Source organism: Drosophila grimshawi, unplaced genomic scaffold, assembly GCF_018153295.1.
Source record: "Drosophila grimshawi isolate 15287-2541.00 unplaced genomic scaffold, ASM1815329v1 contig_311, whole genome shotgun sequence".
In the NCBI taxonomy this organism is placed as follows: Eukaryota; Metazoa; Arthropoda; class Insecta; order Diptera; family Drosophilidae; genus Drosophila; species Drosophila grimshawi.
In genome coordinates, this window is record NW_025063098.1 from 21,434,842 (window position 1) to 21,458,064 (window position 23,223).

Genomic DNA, 23,223 nt, shown 5'->3' on the forward strand with positions numbered 1-23,223 from the left:
TACTTAAAATAGTACTCGTCCCATTTGAGATTGTTTCAAAGGCTGCTCTGATCAAAATGAAGATGTTGAACGAAAAAAAGTGCTAAGCCCAAAATCAAACAAGGCGCTATTCAAATTGAGGCGGGATGAAAGTGTTAAGATGCCTTCCTGGAAATTGACACCAGTCGTAAACATAAGATAGAAGACACTTTGCTGATAACAACTAATGATTTAAGACGGCGATAAACGCTGCGGAGGCTGGCTGCAACAAGCAAGCGATGCATGCAACAATTGCGTGCTGCCAGCTGTGAATGGCCCCATAAAACCCATAAGGGCGCAAACAATATGCGCACAACAACAAAACAGCTCAGAACCGAACTCACACGCATACATGCATGGACTGAGGATGAGAGAATCATTACATGGTGTTTTATTGCCGATTGTGTGTGTGTGTGTTTACATTGGAAAGTGTGAACACACCGCACGTGAACTTTTCCCATTTGGTTTTACTTTCGTTGATGATGAAAAAGTTCTGGCAACCGTTTCGACGCGAGCGCGCTCACTGGTTCCACTGCCAACAAGTTGGCGCCTCGAAACGGTTAAGCTGCCTAAGGCTCACTCTGTTAACGCGGCTCATGTTAATGTTTAGTGAGAGAATGAATGAAATCTATATATAATTAGCAAAATATGGCTATTTAAATATGCATATATAGCAAATAATTTAAAATTTGTTGACATTTCAATATTTTGAAAATACAAGTCAAATTTTGAGTTCAAAGAGCTCTGTTAAGCCTAACATGGGGGGTTGCATTTGTACGTGTGGAACATGTTCGATGGCAACATGAAACGATCGCGTTCGTCGCTGCCGATTGTTTGGTTGCAACCGTTAGTCGGCAACCGCTTGCCAAGCTAAGCAGATGTGCAGACGGGTCGTGAGTTAATTTTTCGTCGCTGATTCTCGAAACGAACCGAACCGAACGGGACCGAACGATTTATGAATGAGCGGCGCGCAGCGTGAGACAAACATTCATTATTCCCATACAACCATACAACAATCGTTCAATCTCGACGAGAACGTGAACGAAATTTCAAAAGCAAAACCGAGGAAAATACGATAAACAAGAAACACACACACGAAACGATAGCGCAGCGTAAAAGTTTATTAAGAAAGAAAACGTTTGTTATTGCTGCAACAACAACAACAACAACAGCAACAAAAACAACTGCGAGCACTTTGGTATAAACAAAAAGAAAAAAAAAAACGAGCGCGGAAATTGCAGTTGCAAACAAAACAAACGCTTCGATTGTCAAGAAATTCCCTTAATTTTTTTGCATTTCGCACACCTCCCCCCACCCCCACAACATAAAAGAAAAAACCAGGAAAAAATTACAGAAGAAAATATAAAGCTAAATAGTGCGTAAAAATCGGTTTTCTGATCGCTTCGCTTCCAGTTGCGTTGCGTTGCGTGCGAGTGTGTGTGAGAGTGAGTGTGTGTGTGAGAGTGCGTGTGTGTGCGTATGTGTGTGCGGGAGAGCGCGTCGCGTGTGTTTTTGTTTTAGATTACTAAAATTCTCGCATAAGCTGCAAACGAATGAAAAAAGAAAAAGGAAAGAAAAAAAAACATGTTGAAATAGAAATTGAAATCGAAATTGAAATGTTGAAAACCACAACAAAGTCAAATATGCGTCAAGTGAAAAGTGTGCTTTTTTTAAAAAACGCTTTGGAAATTGCACAAATATTTTAAATTAGTGAAAAGCAAGTCAAAATTGTCGATTGGTGTATAAATAAGAAATAAGAATTGTTTTGTGCGTATTTTTTTAAACTGAGTTTCTAGTTTCTCTCGTCTCGCCCTGCTACAACCCGTCTTGCTCTAGCACCATAGAGAGGCCGCCGAGCAGCTGCAAGCGCGTCAAAAAGGTACGTGTAAGTTTGGCAGAAGAAGAAGAAGAATATGGTGAAGAGGCATAGGTAGAAGAGGAGAAGAGAAGGAGAGGGAGGGGAAGAGTTCGACCCCATGCTGCTTATCAACGGCAGCGGGTAAACATAGGCTTATCTATGTCTCTCTCTCTCTCCCTTCCTCTCCTCCTCTCTCCCTTTCTCTTTGTGCGTGTGCAGTAACAACAACAACAACATACAACGTCTGCAAATGGCAAAGTTAATGCGAGTTGTTTCCTAGAACGCAACGTCAGCTTTTTTTTTTTTGTGGCTTAAGCGTTAGAAAACATTTACTTGGAGATTTGTTGCTGGATTAATGTGTGTGTTTGCCGCTCACTTTCACTTCAAAGCTAAACAAATTAACGAAAAAATTAATAAAAAAAAAAATAAAATAAGTTAAACAAGCAGAAGAGTGCACGACTAATTTGCTAATAGAAATGAATTAGGAAAGCTCGAGTCGAGAGCGCTGAACTAGCAGACATGGAAGTTGTTGCTTTTATTGCTTTCGAAAATCGATTTGTATCGATATTTGGGAAGCGTATGCAGTTGTCGATGAAGTGTTATAAATTTGATTTGTGTATGGTATATTTTGAACCTTAGTGTTTGCGAAATAACTACCAGTTAAGACCGACTTTCAATGTCTTACAATATATATATATGTGCAACAGTATGTAACAGTCAGAAGGACTCATCTTCGAATTTTATATATATTTTCTAAAATTACTTTGTTCAGATATACATAGCTATAGCGACTCAACTTTTGATGCAGTTGAAGAATATATATACATATGTTAAAAGATCGGAGATGCTTCTTTCTAATTGTCACAAGCTTTTGCATAAGTTCATTACATCCTTTCCACACATACACAATGGAGGACGAGATATCTAATATAATATTAACGAATTTTAATTGACGTGTAAATAAATAAATATATATATATATATATTTTATCGAGGATGAGTCATCGACCAAAAAAGGAATGCTAACGATATTTCAGCTGTAGAATATATCCTCCACATTCCCATAGACAGTAAATATTCTCTACGGAGAATTCTCAATCATGATTAAATATCTCAATGGATACTTTTCAATGGAGAATAAATATTTCGCATGGATATGCCTCAATTCTCAGTAATTATTCTCTATGAATAATTCAATGTGTAGGATTCTTTTTCTGCCTGTGACAAATAAACGGCACAGCTGAGTTACACCCATTGTAAGCATTATGCCAGGGTATATTTAAAACAGAAAACAGTCGCTACTCGAACCGGCATATGCCACACAAGCACCAAACACACACACACACACACACACACATAGAGAGCTATCACTATCACTATCGCAATTGGCCTGTGCCTGGCCTGGGTCTCTGTCTCCGTTTTCGTCTGGGTCTTGGACTGGGTTTGGGTTTGGGTTTTGGGCTATTTTGGTTTGTGTCTCCTTGTTTAGTCTGCTAGTCTGTTAGTCTGCTTGTCGGATAGTCAGATAGTCAGATAGTCATATAGTCGGCTGACTTTATCTTGTCAGCTCGTTGAGTGCTGGCTGCTTGAGCGACTCTGAGAACTGATATGGCGATAACCTATATTATGTATGTATACACGACGCATGTGCTAACAGTTAGTTAGTCGCATGCATTATCTGCTTCTCTCTACCAGTTTCATCACAGACAGCGATCCAAATCGTTTCATACTTGAGGCGACAACAACAGAAACAATAACAATAGCTTCAGCCGACTTTATCTCGCTGCGTTTCCGTCGATTTATATATTTTTTCTCCGATTGTCAGCGTTTTTCAGAGTCAGATCATGCAACGTAAATCGTTATAAGTCGTAAACACTTCTTCCTGATCGCTTAAGTGCTCGAACATATTGTTGAGGAATATAGTTCAGTTTCTGAGGTTTTTTTTTTTGCTCGGACTTGTTTATTTTTTTAGACGGCACTGATGGCAATTTTCAGATGTTTTCTTAATGAAATAAACAACAATGCATTAATGAGCTCTGCACTTCTCTGATTTGCATCGAAATATTTCCGGTCTCTCTTTCGATGCATGCGTCATCCATCATCCCCTTGCGTGCAACGCATAAGGAGGGAGTTCAACGCGATTTCGATTTCGATTTCTTAGTTATGTAGAACACAATTATATGAAGTTGGCACTTTTTTATAACACACAAAACACACACACACACCACCATCATAATCATAATCGTATATGTACAAACTGGTTTTCTGCCTTTTTGTATATAAATATATGCATATATATAAACCTATAAAGAAACACTTGTGCGTGCGAGTTGTTTAGTTTAACGGCAAACTCGAGTAAATAAAACTGAAACAATATGGGCTTGTGCCCACATATATATATATATATATATATATATATATATAGATATATTTATATTATTAATAACTGTTTGCCCGGTTTTTCGGTTAACTGCTGCCACACAGAGCTGATATTGCACTCGTCGCACAAGCTAAAGCAAACAGAATCCTTGTCTATAATTTTAAATCGATGCCAGATGTTCTCTGTCTCAAATCACGTTTATAACTCCCACCTCCCCACATTTATGGCAGGTTCATCAATTTATTTGTGGTGATAAATGTCGTACAGGAATTTACATAAATATACATACATATATATATATATAAATATATATATGTATAGCTAACGAACAAGTTTAGTTGACAAAATGATTTGTATGCCGATGGTGTTGTCGCTGTCGCTGCTGCTGTCGTCATTAACGGGAGGCGACACTGAGCGCCACCCTGAACTTACAACCTAAACAAACAGCATGATGACACATACACATTCAAACACACACACACACTGCTGGTTGGATGCAACAATATTCTATCCAAAAACAGCAAACTAATTCCAAAAAATGTTAAGTATAATTTATTTTTAACTGAGGTCATCAGCGACGTCGTCGTCGACGATTACAACAACGCCTTTAGTCAACAATTGCCTCTCTTCTCCGCTCTCTACCGCACTTCTCTCCGCTCTAATCTACTCCGTTGACTCGTAGATTCTTGTTGTTCTTATTTCAAGTTAATGTGCTCGTGTTGGGTTGTGATACCCTGTAACCACTCCAACTTGACAAAATAAGTATCGTTATGTTTTGCATCCTAAACGATCGCAGCGCCGAAGAAATTTTGACAGATGATAAAATTGTGTGGACGAGTTCAGATGTTGGCTAAAAACAGCCAAAAAATGTTATAAATAAAAATGCAAAATTCAAGTTATAAATTAAATTATATAAAGTTAATGGGGGAAATAGAAAATAAATATGTTAGTACTGAGAAAGAGTTCCTTCGGCAATTCGAGAAATAAGGCAAGCAAATCTTGTATGTATGCGAGGTAATTGCTAGTCTGGCATTATTGTTTAGATCACTCTTACTTGCTGCTATTGTGGCCGTTTTTCAGCTGTTGAACTCGAACTCTCACCAAATTATGCCACACAACGTTGCCCGCCTGCCTGCCTGCCTGCCCTCAAGCAGAGTAGAGCAGAGTGTAGGCCCCAGTCCCAGACCCAGTGCTATAGCTATAGCTTTTTCTTAGTGATATTGCTAGTGCTGATGCTAGTGCTGATGCTAGTGCTGATGCTGATGGTGATGCTGATGCTGATGCTGATGCTATTGCCCAGTGGCGTTGTGGGGCCTCGGTCGGGGCCAACAAACATTATTTGAAATATTTATGCTTGACTTTTGCGCCTCAATGACTTTTGAATTGCCTTGCCTTTGGCTGCCAGTATTAACACACAAACACACACATACATCGTTCTTATGCGTTCTGTGTACATGTGTATTTTTGTTTTCGTATATTTTTTTATGCTCCAGGGCCTAAGCAAACTCACATATGTTGCCTCAAATTGCAAGCAGATGCATTTTGAGCGACGAGATTTTCTCTCGCGTGTGGAAACATTGTCAACATCTGCTTGGGAAAATTTCAAGTTGTGGTATTAGATTATATACACATATTTTTTAATAAAAATTAAATTTTAGAATTAAATGACAATTATTTAAGAAAAAAACAATAATTTGAAATTTAACATTAATTGGGAAAAAAAATATATATATATAACAATAACAAATAATAATAATATTTCTCGCTGGTCAAGGTTTCTTTTTTATTATTATTTTACATACTCCGATATATTTCGTATTCGGCAAGCGAAAAACATATTCAAATTATAAAAATAAAGCAATAAACTATAAAACAATTATAATAAAAAAAATAAAAAATTTGAATGGTTCCGAAATATGACTTCCATTAATCCAATTTATATGCTAATAAGAATCATCAGTGTATTTTTAACATTTTGCTCAACATTCGTAGTTATTAGTCAAGCATTTTGAAGAGCTTCAATATTTGCTGAGCTCTTCTACAATTTGAGTCGCTGATTTACGTAAAAACGAGAAGCAAACAAGAAATGCTAAAAAAGTAATTAACATGTGAAAATGATGCAACAGCTAGTTTTTAAAGATGATTGTTGATGTTGATGGGGAATTCACGGCGGGATCTGTAGCCGCCGTAAAAGGCGAAACCAATCAACTGGACAACGCACACATTAAACACACATTAGACTGCATTTAATTTGTCAATATTAGCTCGTCAGCGCGACCCTCTTTGAGGGCTGAATGAATGGCTGGGAGAGAAATGCTTCGATCGGTTCTCAGGCCGCGCACTCTTCTTTTCTTTCGGATATTGGAAAGTGAGGCAAGTAACAGCAATAACTCTGCACGACACACGACAGGCAGACAGACAGACAGACAGACATACAGAGAGACTGACAGACAGACTGATGGACAGACAGACAGCTAGACAACCACACACAGCATGTCTGGGCCATTGAAATGGCTGGCTAAATGTCTGGGTCTCTATGTTGACCTTTTCACAGCTGGAATCATCATCTTTCACATCACTGTAGAGTTCTGCTTTTGCTCTAAGACTGGTTGGCGGTTGGTCTTACCTCCCCCAACCCCTGTCCCTATCCCCTTCCATTTGCTCCCCATACATTTGACGGTCCATTGCTCGTGCGCTTGTCAATTTCTGTCAGTTGCTTGTCAAAAAATTTGTTTGGCTGTAAAAATGCAGTGAAAATGTTAAACAAAAAGAAAAAAAGAAAAACAAAGCCAAAACCAAAACCAAAAAAGAAAAAATGAAAAAATAATAATAAAAACTACAAACACGATTTTCATGTACAAGTAAGTAAAGCGCACAGTGATTGACGAACTGAGTGACGGATGAAACGATCGACTAGTTGCATGTATTGGAAAAAATACCCTGTGCATACCCTGTGCATAATTAACCTTTTGCCCGGCTATGCATATTTGTCATACCTTCAGTCGATACGACTAGCTAACTATCTATATGTTCCCGCCCCCACTCTCTAGTCACCTGTCTGAATGTCTGTCAGTCTGTGTGTTTGCCACGTTTGCCTTTTTGTTTACGGCGTAATTTGTTTATGTATGTGAAAATGCAAACAATCACAACAACCGTGCTACGCAACAACCGTGATCAACGTCAAGCGCTGACTAATGCCCATGTACACCTGAACTTGGTATATGTAGACTATAGATATATCATTTTAGGCATATTTCCTTTACGGACACAACAATTTGCCAATTTGTCTATAAACTGACACGTCTCTCGTCGTTCTGCCTGGTGGTGTATGTGCCACAGTTTTTGATTGTGTCATGTTGACAAAAAAACAAGCCCTATGCTAATGGCGCGGGCGGAAATTTTGGAAAAAAACACAATTGGCATTATTAAATTATTATTATTACTGTTTTTTTTTTTAAATGAAATTCACGCATTATTAACTGTCATTTTTGGCACGCTAAAAAAGAAACTAAAGCCACAAAATTTGTCGCTATTTTTTATTAGTCTAATTATGGTATTATTATTTTTTTATTTCCATTCACATTTGTCGCTAGATGTGGGGCAATTGTGTACGCCAGGTGGGATAATCACAAGGCGTTCAATTGCTGTCAATTTTTGGTCATAATTAAATGCAATTAATTTTGCAGAAAAGCGGAAATGGAAAATCGTTTTGCGAGTTGTGCGAGCATTTCATATTGATAATAGGCGAAGCAAAAAAATATATATATATATCATAATAACAAACCATTTCTTAATGATAGACATTCACTTTTTACGGGTGCTCAAGAGTGTGTGTTTTAATGGAGTGAAATTTCTCGTAATTGACCGAGACGAGCTCTGACTTTTTAGGTGTGCATTTGACGAATCTTGACTATATTTTGCAACGATCTGTTGTTTTGTGTTTTTGGCAAGCCATCTTTTAGCTGCTTTTGATATGCTCCAGCAAACTTGGCGGTTTTAGCTGCTGCTGCTGCTGCTGCTGCATTTGTTATGCAAATCAAGTGCCTACATATATTTAGATACATATGAAAATGTGTATATGAACTAAGAAACAAAAAAGTCACCGCTTCACAGCCAGTCCGCAGAGCCGGCCAGACCAGACCAGACCGGAGCAGCGTAGCGCAGCGCAGAGCAGAGCTAGCCACAAAATTGAAATAAACTGAAACGGCGAACTGGTTGTGTAGGCAGCACACGTACAAGGTCTTCAAATATGGCTATTTTGTTGTTGCTGTTGTTGTTGTTGTTGCTTTTAGTCGTTTCTAAGCATTTTTCTTCTACATAGTAGTATTTTAGACGCTATAATAGCATTAATTTAGCATACGATTTCATATTTATGGCCATTGTACGCTGAAGTGCAATTCGCCTGTTTTTTATTTTCTAATTTTTTTGGTGTTATTTTTCAATTTGTGCAGTTGCCTTGTTGTCTCTGCCTGTGCCTCAGTCGCTGACACAGCCGCTGCCCTCTGCCACTGTGTGGGTGGCTTGTTGACTTGTGCACCACATTTTTGATTTTTAATTAAGTTTGTTTGTCGTTAGGGGTTTTTTTTTATTGTTGTCCGCTTGCTTTTAGTTTGCTTGTTTCCTATACAAAATAATTGTTTTCATATTTTTTCTTTATTTTTGCTTTTTTAAATGTTTTTATTTATCAAATTCAAGTCTTGTAAGCTTGCGTTTCCATTAGAACGTGTGAATCAGCTTTGGGCTGTGCAATTGATAATTGCCAATATATAAAAATTGATATCTACAAAAATATGTACATATGCATCTACAGATATAGATAAGTTCGAACACGTTCGCGTCCACTGCCTCATGTCGTGCCTATTTACCCCTAAATGGATGATTAATGCGCTGCGCTGGCGCCTTCATATACTTTTTATTGCATGATCTATCTTCATCGCATATATTGTACAAATATACATGCATATATTGTATAAATATACATGCATATATTGTACAAATATATATGTATATATTGTACAAATATATGATGTTAATGTTTACATTTTCCATAGATTACATTCGGTTTTCCTAACGATTTGAAATTTAATCACGCTTATAAATATATTATTTGTTTACATTTAATCTGTTGGGCTTTATCATTTGATTACAATGTGAATATTTGTGCTATATTTATTTGTATAAATGTTGTATAATATTTTCGTACTAACTTTGCATTATTTTTCATGTTCTCTTTTGCAGGTACGTGCTATATGTCATTCCTTAGAATAATTCCTACACAATTTTTGAATTGTAAGTAAAATTCAAAACAATATGCAAAATATTATTTGTCTGTATAACATATGCCGCAGAGCGCCGTCGCGTTAATGTTCTTGTTTTGACTAAAAAAGTAAAGTACGTAAAAATGAATACAAACACACAAAAAAAATGAAAAAAATTTCATAAACGTGCATTTTGTGAAAAGTGCTATCAACAGCAGCAGCGGGCCAAAAGCGACTAGCGCCATATGCGGCCAACCGAGCTGACCGAGAGACCAAGTGACAAACTGACAGAGCGATATAAAAACCATTTCCATTGTCTTGCAATGCTATTTTTTCTAGTGACTGCGGATGATGATTGTTCAAGATGACGTCATTGACGTCATCAAGCTGCCCCAAATGTTTAGCATAATTATCCGACCATAACAAACTGACACTAGAAACGTTGAGTCAAGAAATTCGCACTCGCTATATTTTTCAGACTCTTTAGATTTAATCAGCGCTAAAGGTGTGAGTCATCGGGCTGAGTCAAAGAAATGAAGCCGCACTTCGAAGTTATTGTTGTTGTGGTTGCTGCTGCTGATGTTTTGCCAGTTTTATTGTTGTGGCTGCATTTCCTTTTAGGCAGCCAAGCAACCAGCGAGCAGTTCCTGTTCGCCGGCTAAAAAGTCCATTAGGTATGTTAAGTACATTTTAGCAGGCAGTCAATAATAAAAAAAAGCCAAAGTAAACTATACACATTGACTGACTGACTGTCATTTTTGGGGTACTGTTGTCTCTCGCTTGTCTCTCTGCGCTGTGCCGCTGCATGAGCAAAGCAATGAATGAGTTCATCGTCAGCTTTTGCCATTTTCGCCGGCTGTGTTTTTGTTTAACTAAATAATAAGACATGCGGTCAGTCTGTGTGGCTTTTGCAGTGCGTGGGGTGTCCAGCAAACAGTTCACGTTTAGTCATCGCCATCGCCGCCGTGATCATCACGATTGGGCGTTACGAGGAAACCGACGACGACGAGCAGAGTGGCAGAGTGGCAGAGTTGCAAGCAAAGTTGATTGCACTTTGTCAACGTTGAAATGATAAGCTCACTGTTTAGTTTTTGCAGCGGTGAACAGCACAGCACAGCAGCAGCCCATTCCCAGGCCCAAGCCGAAGACGAGTCGGCAGTCAATGCAGATAAGAGCAGCTCATTCACTCAGATCGCGTCTGCTAGCAGAAAACATTTCCAATTTGATTTATAGCATGTAAATTTATGGAAATTTACTGCACGGCCCAAGAAAAAAACAAACGGAGCTCAGCTCAGCTGAACCATGCTCATGGCTTGATAAAGTGTAATACAAGCCAATAGTTTGTTATTTATAAACATACAAGTACTCTATATGTATATATATATATATACATATGTGTGTGTGTGTGTGCGACCAATTGCAGCACATTCCAATTTTATTATATCATGTGGCTGGCAACATTATCGCATATGGTGCGGCTACACATTATCGCCCGAGTTTCGCCTGCCGCATGCCGCATGCCGCCGGTCCATTTTGAAATTCTAGTCTATAGACGGTATGTAAAAACAAGTTGTAGAACAAGTTTTCAGACGCCTTTTCGTCGCCTCCACCTCCGCCCCCCCTATGTAGCCACATTGTGTTGCGAGTACTCGGTTATATCTACATATATAGCAGACAAGTCTTAATTACCCAACATTTATTTATATTTTTATTTTTATTAAAAATTTTCGTGTGCCTGCGGCGCTAATGAACTCCGCTGTCTTGTTAATAATTATTAAAATTTTTGCTGTTTTGTTTTCTTGTTGTTGTTGTTGTTGTTGTTAACCATATATATGTTTTTTATCTGTGGCTGCTGTGGCTGCTTTTAACGCGTTCAACTGGCTTTTGAATTGATTTCGGCAATTAAAAGCCTCTAAATGAAATTGAAAACGCTGAAAGCTACTCGCTCGCAAAAAAATTTCAAGTTATTATAAATATTTTTGTGAGACACTCGAGCGCTTTGATTGATGGGCGTTCAAGCAGCGTCAGCAATTGTTATACAAAATTTGTTAAAATTAAACAAAAAAAATGCCCAAAGATAATACTACACTTGAGGAGTGTTGTGCCTGCAGATACCCTCTTCTTATAGTGTTTTTTCTTTCAAATAAATTTTCAAAAAATAGCTTAGCTTTATTCAATATTCGTCTAAACCAAAAATATTGTTCAGCAGTTTTTGGGGGTGTAGATACGCTATTTCTGCTTCTAATTATTTTATAAATAATAGTTTGATTCCACTATCAACATTTCTCTCCAATGTCTGCAAAACATAATCTTGTTTCCTGAACATTTTCCTATAAGGTACAACATTCTCAAATTATGTTGCGAATATTAGAAATTCATTCCGAATATTTATCAAATTTCCCATCGATGTCTTAAAGGTATGGCAATATCAATGTCTTGAGTTTTGAATAATTGTGAAATAGTACAATCCGGCTATAAATCATAATCTTCTAAAAACTAAAAATATTTTGCTAAATTTTCGTTAAGTTTAGTTTTCAGTTACAGTTTATTTTGAAATACACTTACAGCCAGTTGTAAAGGGTATACATACACACACACACATACACACTCACATATGTTCAGCTTGGTTTTCTTTTTGGCAGCACACGTGCATGGCTTAAATACAATTGGGCTACTCTTATCACTTACCGCGCTTCATTCATTATGGGCCGATAATCAGAATTCAGTTCTCTTTCAATTTTTCTACAATATGTGAATATATGCATATGTGTGCTGGTTTTCTCATAGATTGTCCGCGTTTCATTTGGGTTTTGTTATTGTGTGATTTCCTCACTGTGTTTTTGTTTTGTTTTTATATTTTATTATATCGCTTTGATAAAAGTTGGCGTTATGTATATGCGACTTAATTAGTTTGCTATGCTTACGTGGGCAGCAAAGTCGCGTCGACCGGATCTCTCTAGGTGAGTCAAAAAAAAAAAAAAAACAAAGGAGGAGAAAAAAATTAATTAGAGACGCCGCACCACTGATAAGCAAATAAACAAATAAAAACAAATAAACATGCATGTCTATATGATGCATATATCTCGGGCTGTTTTAGCTGCAACAAGAAGCTGAGGCAAGGCATCAGGTAGAACTTTCTTCAGCTTACTTATATGTAAGTGGGTCGCCAAATAGAAAGGAAAACTCGATTTCATATTTTTTGTGTGTAATACGATTTGTTTTGCCGCAGCCCATGAAAAATTATTCGATGTCGCTTGAAATTAGCTTTCGTTTTGTGTATTTCAATTTGTATATAATTTGTGTGCCCGCATCCAAATCTGTCGTTCCCTCCACATGTGCGTCAGCCTTGAATAATTGCCAAAATTTTGCCAGGTTGTTTTACTTGTTGCTTTGAAATTTTATAGTAAAGACCCGATCGACTAATGGTAGAACGCCTACAAATTTTATAGTTGTTTTTGTTGATTTCTAGAAATCAAATTTCTCATATATATTCATCATCTAAATATATTGTTTGTGGCGCTCGCTGTAGATATATGTATATACATATAGTCTGACAGGCCAGAAATTAAGTTGGGAGCATCGTAAAAACTTATATGAAGTCTGAAAAGCTACAAAAGTCGCCACTTATAAATACCGTAATAAATTGGTTAAGGTCGAATCGCACATAAATCTCTGGAGGGGCAACAAAGAGCAACATTAAACGGCAGATAAAATACGAATGAATTTGTTATAGCAGCGCAATCCCAAAGATACCTATGCATAGAGAGCTTGATAACTGTAGAGGTTTCATTTTTTGTTTCATTATGTTTTTTATGAATGCAATCACACGTTTATTGAGGTCTTTAAACGTACCCAAAACAACATACAGATAGCTAGATAGATAGATTATGCATTTTTTGTTATGTTTTTTGCACTGAACGTGCGAGTGACGTCAATGACCATAAATTATGTAGAGTCTTATTTATAAGAATTATGATTTACAGTATAAGTGCAGAGGGCGACTATGTAAATATATTTGCATGCCAACAAGTCAATCAGCAACATGACGCTGATTAATTTAATCGCTGCCGCGGCCAGCGGCCAAGTAGCCAAATGGGATGGAAAACTGATTGCATGAACATTATTTGCGCTGCCTCATTATAGAATTTATAATTAAATGCAATTTTTATACAAGCACAACTACAAGGCGACTATGTGCGGAGCACTGACCAGCTCACAACTAACTGAAGCGATTGAATGCACACACACACACACACACACACACGAGCACACACACATACAGCGAACGTCCGTCAAATAACCGCAATTGTAATTATTTCTACAAAATGCGCTCGATACGCTCTGTTTGAAATAAACAACGAAAACAAATGATTAGATGCGAAAGCCATGTTGTTGTGGTGCCATATAGAAATGGGTAAATAACTATCCATATATATATATATATATATATGTGTGTGTGTGTGTGTGTGGACAATGTAACAAACGCGTTTGCTGATAGACGACGCACTGGCCGCCTGAGTGACCATTACAAATGTTCACTTAGCCGGGGCATAGATATGACCACTAAACCAAACCGACGCAACGCCTCCTCCCGCCTCACCTCCCTACCCTTCCCCCGCCGCCGGCTCCTAAAAACAGAGATGGACACTCGACGGAAATTCCGCATCGTCTGCCGCCGCTTGCAGTTTTGCCGTTTTGCAGTTTTTTTGGTGTCGTTGTTGATTATTTCTACAAAAGCCACTAATGGATTTTGATATGCACAACACAGCAGCTCGCACACACACACACACACACGCAAACACACACACACATGCACAAGTCGAAACACATGTACACTGGCAAAAATATCAAGAATTTCGTTAGTTTCTTATCAGTGTTGGCAATGCATTTAATGCGAATTTTCTTAAGCAAGCACAAAATTGTTGATTCAAGTATTTGTTTATTATACGTCATTAAAAATGTGTAACAGTTTTAAAGTCGAAATCGGCTTGATAAAAATGGCACCGTCATAATACCATATTATTGCAGTGCTTATTATTGCAGTGCTACCTTATTATTAGCGAGTTAGTTTGATTCACTTTTATTATTGTTTCAGTTGTTAGTAGTTTTAATAATCAAAAACTGTTTGCATTTAAATTCTATTCCAAATTCCTACCTCTTCAAGGAAAAACGATTAAAACACGAATCTTAATTTTTAGCTCGAATAATAAATGTAATTGTAATATGCAATGCAATTTTTTGCTGTGTAGCTAAGCACGCATGTGTATTTCTATTAAGATGATGCGCATTTTTCCACTGGCCACTCTCCAGTGGCAGCCACTCTACGCTTTAAGTTGCTACTTTTTATGCCTGCCTCGTGGCAAGCCGCTTGCGGCATGCGGCATGCCAGATAAAGTTCTTGCGCTTTTCGTGAAAGTGCAAACGTTAGAATGCGGACTGAGTGTGGACTGAGCGTGGAGTGAGGGCGGACTGAGTGCGGAGTGAGTATATAGTGAGTGGTACGCTGGCCCGTTTAATTATCAAAGACATTTTTCTCAACGGCCATCATTTTGGGCTTGGTCAGCTGCTGATAGTGCCCAAAGAGGAGTGGCTCTGGCTCTGACTCCAGCTATTGCTGTTGCAGCGGTCGTGCCTGGGGTCCGGTTCGATGTATTTAAGGCGAGGTCACTCCAATGGCTGATGGCCAAGTCGAATGCGAGACGCCTGTCAGACACTGATCGAATGTGCGATTCAGGAAGCGCTGCCAGTTGCTGGTTGTTTGCCAAATAGTTGCGGCATGTGGAGAGAAGAAAGGCAGACTGCAAAGAAAGGCAGCGGTTTGAACTTGGGTTAAACATTAAATGCGCCATGTCTTAAACAGCAATATGGCAAATACAAAAGGGCTGCCACACAGTGTTGTGTTGTGCTGTGTTGTGTTAACTCAACAAGGGTTTGGGCGTGGGTGCGGGCAGGGAGGGGCTGGGGGCACCGTAACGAACACTAAACTAATGGCAAGCGTAGCTGGCTGGTTGGCGTAGCACGGTTCAATGAATTACTTCATTAGTGCAGGCGTGTTCCGTGTGGCATGCGTTGGCCGGCGTCGCCATGTATCTCAAAGATGCACACACCACACCAGCCAAACAAACAGACAGCCAGCCTTTCTGTCAGTCTGTCCGTCTGCCTGCCTGGCTGGCTGTCAGACAACGTTGCTGCAACGCGTTGCCAGTGGCCAGCTCTGATGTTCCTGCTGGCCCTGGCCAGGGCTCATACACAAGTTGTTGCCGTCGCTGATCGCGTCAACTGTGCGTGGAAATTAGCTGCTGTTACCGACTCCTGCTGCCCGAGAGAGCGAGTGAGAGAGAGAGAGAGAGAGAGAGAGAGAGAGAGAGAGAGAGAGGACTCCGTCAGTCTATCAGCCTTAATTGCGGAAGTTATGAGCATGGAATTTTAATTATTTCACTCGACTGGCTGCTGTCGCGACTGCCGCTCAGATGCTCTTGCATTCTTAGCTCGTTTACAGTTAGTCTCAGAGTCAGTCTCTCAGCAATTTTATTTCATTTTTAGTTTTTGGCGCTTGGCAAACATCCGCCCCGAACCTTTTTGTGGCAGCCAAACACTCTGTCTGTCCCCGTCTGTTTGCATTCTTCATTTGTGCGGCGGCGTCGGCGGCAACATCGTCTGCTCGTGTGGCTTAGAAAGTGTCAAGTCAAATGATTGCGTTGAAGCTGTACCCAATTTTCACCATATTTAGTTCTAGACATTTCACCAAACGTGACACTTTCAAATGCTTTCAAAATGTCGACGTCCATGACGATTTCCCAAACGCCAGAGCTGCAATCTGTACACTCGAAAAAAGTTACGTACTTTAACATAGAAATTCACCATAGATGCTCGCAGCTTGACTTATTTTTTAGAAACTGCATTTTTGAAAATATTAGGTTTGTATTTGACTTTTTGAAAATATGAATTGTACAAAAATTGTATAGTCATTGCTCTTATCTATCTATTTTTTTCCAAAGTTATAAATGTATATTTAAACAAAAAACAAAAATATGTTTTTGGAGAGATTTCTTCATTCTGCGGCATATTTGTATACCCTGTTGTACACATTATAAATGGGCAAATGGTGAGTAGCAATTGTGCAAAATAATGTAACAGGCAGACGCATCCATTATAAGTATATATATATTCTTTTGTCCTTGTATTATTATGTCTTATATCCGTCTGTCTTTATGTCTGTCTGGAGCAAGCGACTTATTATAAATAAATAAAATAAAATAAACTAGATATGGTGAACGGAAATTTGTATACGATATCAAGTTTATTTAAAATTCTCGTAAACCATATCAAGTAAATGAAAGCTCGTATAGCATTGCAAGTTTATTTAATTTTACCAATAACTCCGTTTCGCGAATTTTGATACATATCGATATCAGATTGCAATAAGGTCATTTAAATTGCTTAGCGTTCGAAAATATATTTATAATCTTTATATATATACATATATATTACAGTTTGACATGTTATTGACTGATTTTTACAAATTTTGTCAATATTGGTTAAGAAATATCCAAGTTGATCTTGATTGATTTTTACCACTTGAGAACTGCGGTCATTTTGCACTCTAAAAATAATAATGTTTAACAGTTGGATGCAGTGTATCTGCGAGTCGAGCAATCTATCGTCACTTGGTTGGTCTTAGCGCAGTCTAACCCAGCAGCACACTGGATGAGTACCTCGCCATGGCTCTGGGACTTTCTGTGCCAAGCTAATTTGTTATGAGTGCGCGTTGTTTACTTATTTGCTGTATGTGTCGCAGCAGCTGAGCAGCAGCAGCAGCAGCAGCAGTTGCGGCAGTTGCAGCAGCAACTTGCGTTGGAGTTGCCTTCTAGAGGCCAAGTGGGCCCCCTTCGTCTCTGTTTAGCGCACAGAGTGCGCTGCTCTCTGCGCTGCTCAAAGCAGCATTCGGTGCCTAGTGCTCAATTTTTCACTTCGTCATTCTGGCAGTGTGGCAGTAAACTTCCTTGCTTGTTTTCAAATGCAGGCAAACAAAAGCATCAACACAAAAACTAGCTAAGAGCAGCCACTGCCCAGCTGATGTTGATGTTGATGTTGCTGTTGTTGTCGGCTGCCTTCTGCGATGGATGGAGACGTCGTTTAAGATTAAGACGACTTCTTTTTACAGCTGCGACGACTACAACGACGACGTTATTGTTGTTGTACTTGGAGCTTGTAGTCTTAGTTATAGTTGTAGTTGTTGCAGCATTAGTGTGCGTGTTGCAGTTGCTGCTGCTGCTGTAGCTGCTGATGCTGCTGCTGAGGTGAGTGATGATGATGAATGTGTTACAACGAAGGTTAACGACTTTCAGCTTTATAAACAACAACTTCAAGCTTGTGCCTGCAAACAATGCGGCTGGCAACAGCTGATAATGCAGACACTCTGCCGTGCAGCAACTGTATTGCATTAGTCTGACTAAGAACTTATCGAAAATGCCTTTTCAAATATGTGTGTGTGTATGTGTGTGCATGTGTGTATGTGTGTGTGTGTGGCTGCTAATTAAGCCGCCAACTGACTAATAATGAATGCAGTCGAGCGGTTTAGATGCAATTTAAATAAATGCGACAGCCAGTCGAACTTCTTTGAGTATGCTGGCCAACCAGTTTGGCTGTTGGCCAAAAAGGCGCGTTTTAAATTTCAATTTGTTGAAGAGTCAACGTGTTGTCAATGCTTGCGGCTGCTGCTGCTGCTGCTGCTTGAAAGTTCTTGCAGCAGCTCTCTCTCTCTCTCTTTCACTCACTCACTCGCTCCTAACAACTAAATTACACTTGTCTGCATGTTAACAATTTACTCACACACACACACACACACACGCACACACAGATGTGAGCAATAAATGTAGAAGTGATATCTAACCAAACGAGCAACACTCAACTGTAGTCAGTTAGTCACTTTGGCCAGTCAGTTTGTCTGTGTTGCCTCTTTGGCTCTGTATGCAGCAACAGCGGCATTGGCTTGGGCCAAGATTGCAATGAGGTTAGCAGCGCAATCTGCTCAAATATAGATAGCTAGCTAGTTAGACGCCAGGCAAACCGAAAAAAAAAAAAAAAGAGAAAAAAATACAAATAAACACAAACAAACAAACCAAGCACAGCTAGCTCTGTCGAACTAGCAACATGTGTAGCCATGTTGCAACAACAACAAAAATAACAGCAACTTGCCTGCTGCTTGGCTATTCTAATTGCGCACAAGCTTAGCAGCTTTTAGTTACTTTGTCGACTTTTAGCTGCCATCAAACCTGGCGTCGTTCTTGGCCAGTTTACGGCTTTTGCATACAGATACAGATACAGATACAGATAGACATGCATAGCTGAACATAGATGCAACACATGTACATATATGTGTTGTATATATGCAGATACTACTGCGGACAGCTGGCTCACTCGGCCCGATGTCGTTACAATAAATTGCCTGCCAAGTGTTGCCCAATAAATGTTCTATTGAATTTTGCAACACCTTGTCTAAAAAAGGCTAACTGACTAACTGTTCTGTCAAAATGTTGCGCCTGCCCACATTGACCCAGGCAACCGCAACTCCAACAGCAAGAAAAACAACACCAACAACAACAACAACAACACACAAACAGTAAACAGCAAAAAAAAAAAAAGAAAAGCAAACAACAACTTTTAAAGACCCTGCATTGCATGTGGCATAAAATTCAGTTGAAAATAATGACACACCCGTTTCAATTTATAGTTGGTGTGCGTCGCACACACACACACACACACACACACACACACACACACACACACACACACACACACACACACACACACACACACAAGCAGTTACAGATATACATCTCTCGGGCTCATACATAGATTTTTCACTTGAAAACAAAATGAAAATTACTGAACTGTAACCATATGTGGCTGGTTTCATGCTGCTTTATGGCTTTGTCAACTGTGTTTACCCTGTCTTTAGGTAGGGCTGCCTAACTATGCCGTCTATATGTAACACACACACATTATGCCCATTGAAAGGTCTCTTGAAGCTCTTGTCCATAAAACTTATGTTTAATTATGCTATAAAATACACCAAGCAACTGTTAATTAATTTGTGCAAATATGTGAAGCTAATTTTCCAATGGCTAATTGGAAATATTTTTTAAGGTTTTATGCATCTTTAATGTATTTCAATTTGTGCTCAATGCCCATTTGAGTGTTTTAGTGTCTTACACACATTTGACTGCGTTTGCTGTTGTTGTTGCTGCTGATATTGTTGTTGTTGTTGTTGCTGTTGTTGTGTTTATAGCTTTCCTATTGGTTTTCCATGCCCCACTTTGGATATAAATCATTTGCCAAACGACCGCCCACAATTTATTTGCTTTGGCAATGTTAAAAAGGTCAATTACAACTTATTGCCGGCTTTTCAAAAACCCATCAAACGTTCGACGTCGACGCTGCCGTTACGCTCTCTTGAGCCATGGGGACGGGGTCTCGTTTCGACTGTGTCTGGTCTATGGACCATGTCCCATGTCCTATGATCGTACAATTTTGATTAGCAGCAAACGACAGGCGACGTCAACAATTTAATTGCACATTTGCATTAGAGTGGAAAGCAGAAATGCAGTCTAAACCTGGGCCTGTCAACGATGCGGGACTGCTTCATGCAACGAGGTGGTGGGGCAAACAGCTACTGCTGCTGCTGCTGCGGCTGGTGCTGCTGCTGCTGCTGCTGCTGTGGCAGCTCCTGGCAAGCGGTTGCCATTACAATTGCCAGGCGCAGGCCAGGTTTGATTTCTTAATTGTCGCTAAATGCGGGACTGCCAAACATTGTCTTGAAACGACTTTGTCGTCGTTGTCTGCAGCCGCATTATCGTCGATCATTTTGTTTGCAATGAGTTTTTGTGGTTGTTGTTTTGTTTTGGTTTTGCTGGGCACACGAAATGAATGTTTGAGCATACACAGCTGTAAAGGAATTGTCGAACGACGATCATGGTGGTAATTTCAGCAATGGGAACGGAATTGGTAACGGCAAAGGCAACGGCAACGGGAACGGGAACGGGAACCGCATGCGCAATTGTCATGCCAGCTGCCTGTTGTTGCTGCTGCTGCTGCTGCCAGCAGTAGCCGGGTTGGGGTCGTATTTTAATTGCTTCAATTTTAATTTATTTCGATATTTCTCTATTTTTCTTCTCGAACCACTCAACACTTAAGCCAAACATTTTTAGCATGCTTAGTTGAAATGTTTTCGGTTTTTATGTGTCTTATGCGCAGACAACCCTCAACAACCCTCATGTGATATGGATGGCCTTTGTCTGCATGTAATTGAGCTACCTGCATAAGTTAGTTGCTGGGCCACGCAACAATATAAGTTGCGCAGAGGGAGCGGAGAATGCAATCGTCGTCACACTGTGCCAGTGGGGTCCGTTTTTAGTGTTGATAGATGGATCGCATGCGGCAGCTTACATTTTCCATGTCAGACCCATAAACTATGCTTTAATTATGCACGCATTCGATTATTATTATTGTTTTTTTTTTTTATTTTAAATTTTCGTTTGGTTTGGTTTCGTTTTGTGCTCTCAAGTTTTAGTTCGCACCCACTCTACTTAAAATGGATGGGTTTCGGATGGCTCTCATAATACTTTCACTACTTAAAACACTAAAATAACTTATATTTGGTAATTTTTGGCTCACTTAATTTACATTTAAATATAATTTTTCGATTTGGCTTTTAATATTTTTGTGTTGCGGCTGAGACCTGCCGACAGTTTCTAATCTCTTCGGGCTGCCCGTCGTTGACATCAAAACGCAGTTTTCAAAGCAGTTTGTTAATCGCCAAACTGTCACATAAACCTTACATTTTATTTGACAAGCACATGCTTGGCATACAAAAATCCAAAAATGTCTGCAGCAAAATGCGTACAAACAAATTTCTTTTCGATAACATGCACAAATACAACTCGTATCGACGACGTCGACGCCGACAGCGACGCTAGCAGCGACAGCGTCAGCGACTTGAAAGCACAACGCGGCGTATACGCAATGTTACAAATCGCTCTCGTGGCATATTAGTTGAAATTATGACAATTTTCCTAATACAATAATTCAAAATTATTTTGTGTATGGCGGACAGCTATTGGCTCGTTATTATTAATTCAATTTGCTTTCGATTATCAGCAGCTTAGCGATAGACTTTGTTTTTTTTTATTTTTCTGTTTGGCTCTTTGAAATGTTAATGCGCATTTTGGTTTTCTGGTGAGCTAATCTTTGTGATTTGTTAGCTGGCACTGGACTTTTGTTCATTGTTGTAATTATAATAATTTTTATGCAAATTTTTAATCGATTTATTACGTCAACCAAAACAGGTTTATACCCTGTATGAAGAGGATAAGTGAGTATATTAAATGAATTGACAGATAACCTTTGAACGAGCTACTGGATATCTCTGAGTTTTTCCACATATATTCCTTGTAACTTGTTCTACCTGCATAGAGAATGCCTTTTGGGGCTTGGCATGCGTCTGGGCCATAACTTTAATTGCGTTGCCTCAGACAGGAAATGGCGCGCTGAATTCAGCGACGAAACAAAACCACATCAGCAACAAATCTGGGACTTAGAGAGTAAGATAATTTTTGGTTGGTTGGTTGGCGGATATAAAATGCCATAACTCATGTGGCGGCAAGAACAACAATTTGATATCAAAGAGCTCTTGCCTCTGGATCGCATAAATTATGAACGGCTGGCGATTGTGCAGTCCATGGCAGAGTTAGGTGAAGTTTTGGTAGAGGTGTTAGAACATTTTGGTTTTTTCGATTTTGGCTTTCGAGAATTTATGGCGCCTTAAAGAGACAGATATGCTCGGTGCCATTAGTGATTTATTGTTCGACAACAATCGATTGTGAACTCAAGCTATGTCTCTCTTCCTCTCCCTCTCCGTCTCTCGCTCTCTTTCTCTTTTTTTCACACCATCTATGTGGAGAGTTTAGCTATAGCTTGACATTGAAAACAAAAGCCAAGTGTCGCTGAAAATGGGTTGTCTGTTGCTGTTGTTGCTGCCACATTGTTGGCTGGCCAAGCGTGTGAATACTGTTTTCGTTGCAACTTTCAAAGTAAAAAGAGACGCTGCAAATTAAGTCAAGGCTGTAGAATTGCATTACTCATAAAGTCAAGCTGCTATATTGAATTTCACATCGTTGCATCGTCAAGTACATTAAATTGCAATTCAAATTGTGCACACACAAAACTGTGGGTGACTGTTTGCCGTTTACGATTCCAAGGCATTGTTTCAGAGACCCAAAATTCTTATCAAGCCCCTTTAAATAATGTAAAGAAAATGTTGGCATGAATAGGAATTCATTGATAAGCACAAAATGTACAAATACATAAGCATAAATACATTAATGAAAGTATATATATGAACTAAACAAAGAAGGGTTGAACACTTTTTATCAAATGCATGTGCGATAAGATAAACAACACTTGAATTAAGCTACCACATATTCGGAATATTAAGAAAGAAAAAATCGACATTTTGTAGAAAATTATTGCAAATTTTTTATTTTTATTTTTTTTAGAATCTACTTGATCTGAAATCTATCATTGGAACGTTAAAGAAATTCTTTTCTGTTTGCTTCAACTCAAATTTATCGTTAACCCAATCTGAGCGACTACTCTTGGTTAGGTAATTGTCTTCAATCTGGTTATTCCACGCCTTGACTACTTGGAGC

General features: G+C 39.0%; 1 protein-coding gene across 2 annotated transcripts in view; it reads left to right on the plus strand.

The window, feature by feature from the left end:
* Positions 1-872: 872 nt before the first annotated feature.
* Positions 873-23,223, plus strand: part of LOC6568299 (stAR-related lipid transfer protein 13) — a 97,163-nt gene continuing 74,812 nt past the window's right edge. For both annotated transcript variants that reach the window (XM_032740713.1, XM_032740714.1), the window contains exon 1: positions 873-1,897. The gene's annotated coding sequence lies outside the window, so the exon portion shown is untranslated. The remainder of the gene's footprint in view (positions 1,898-23,223) is intronic.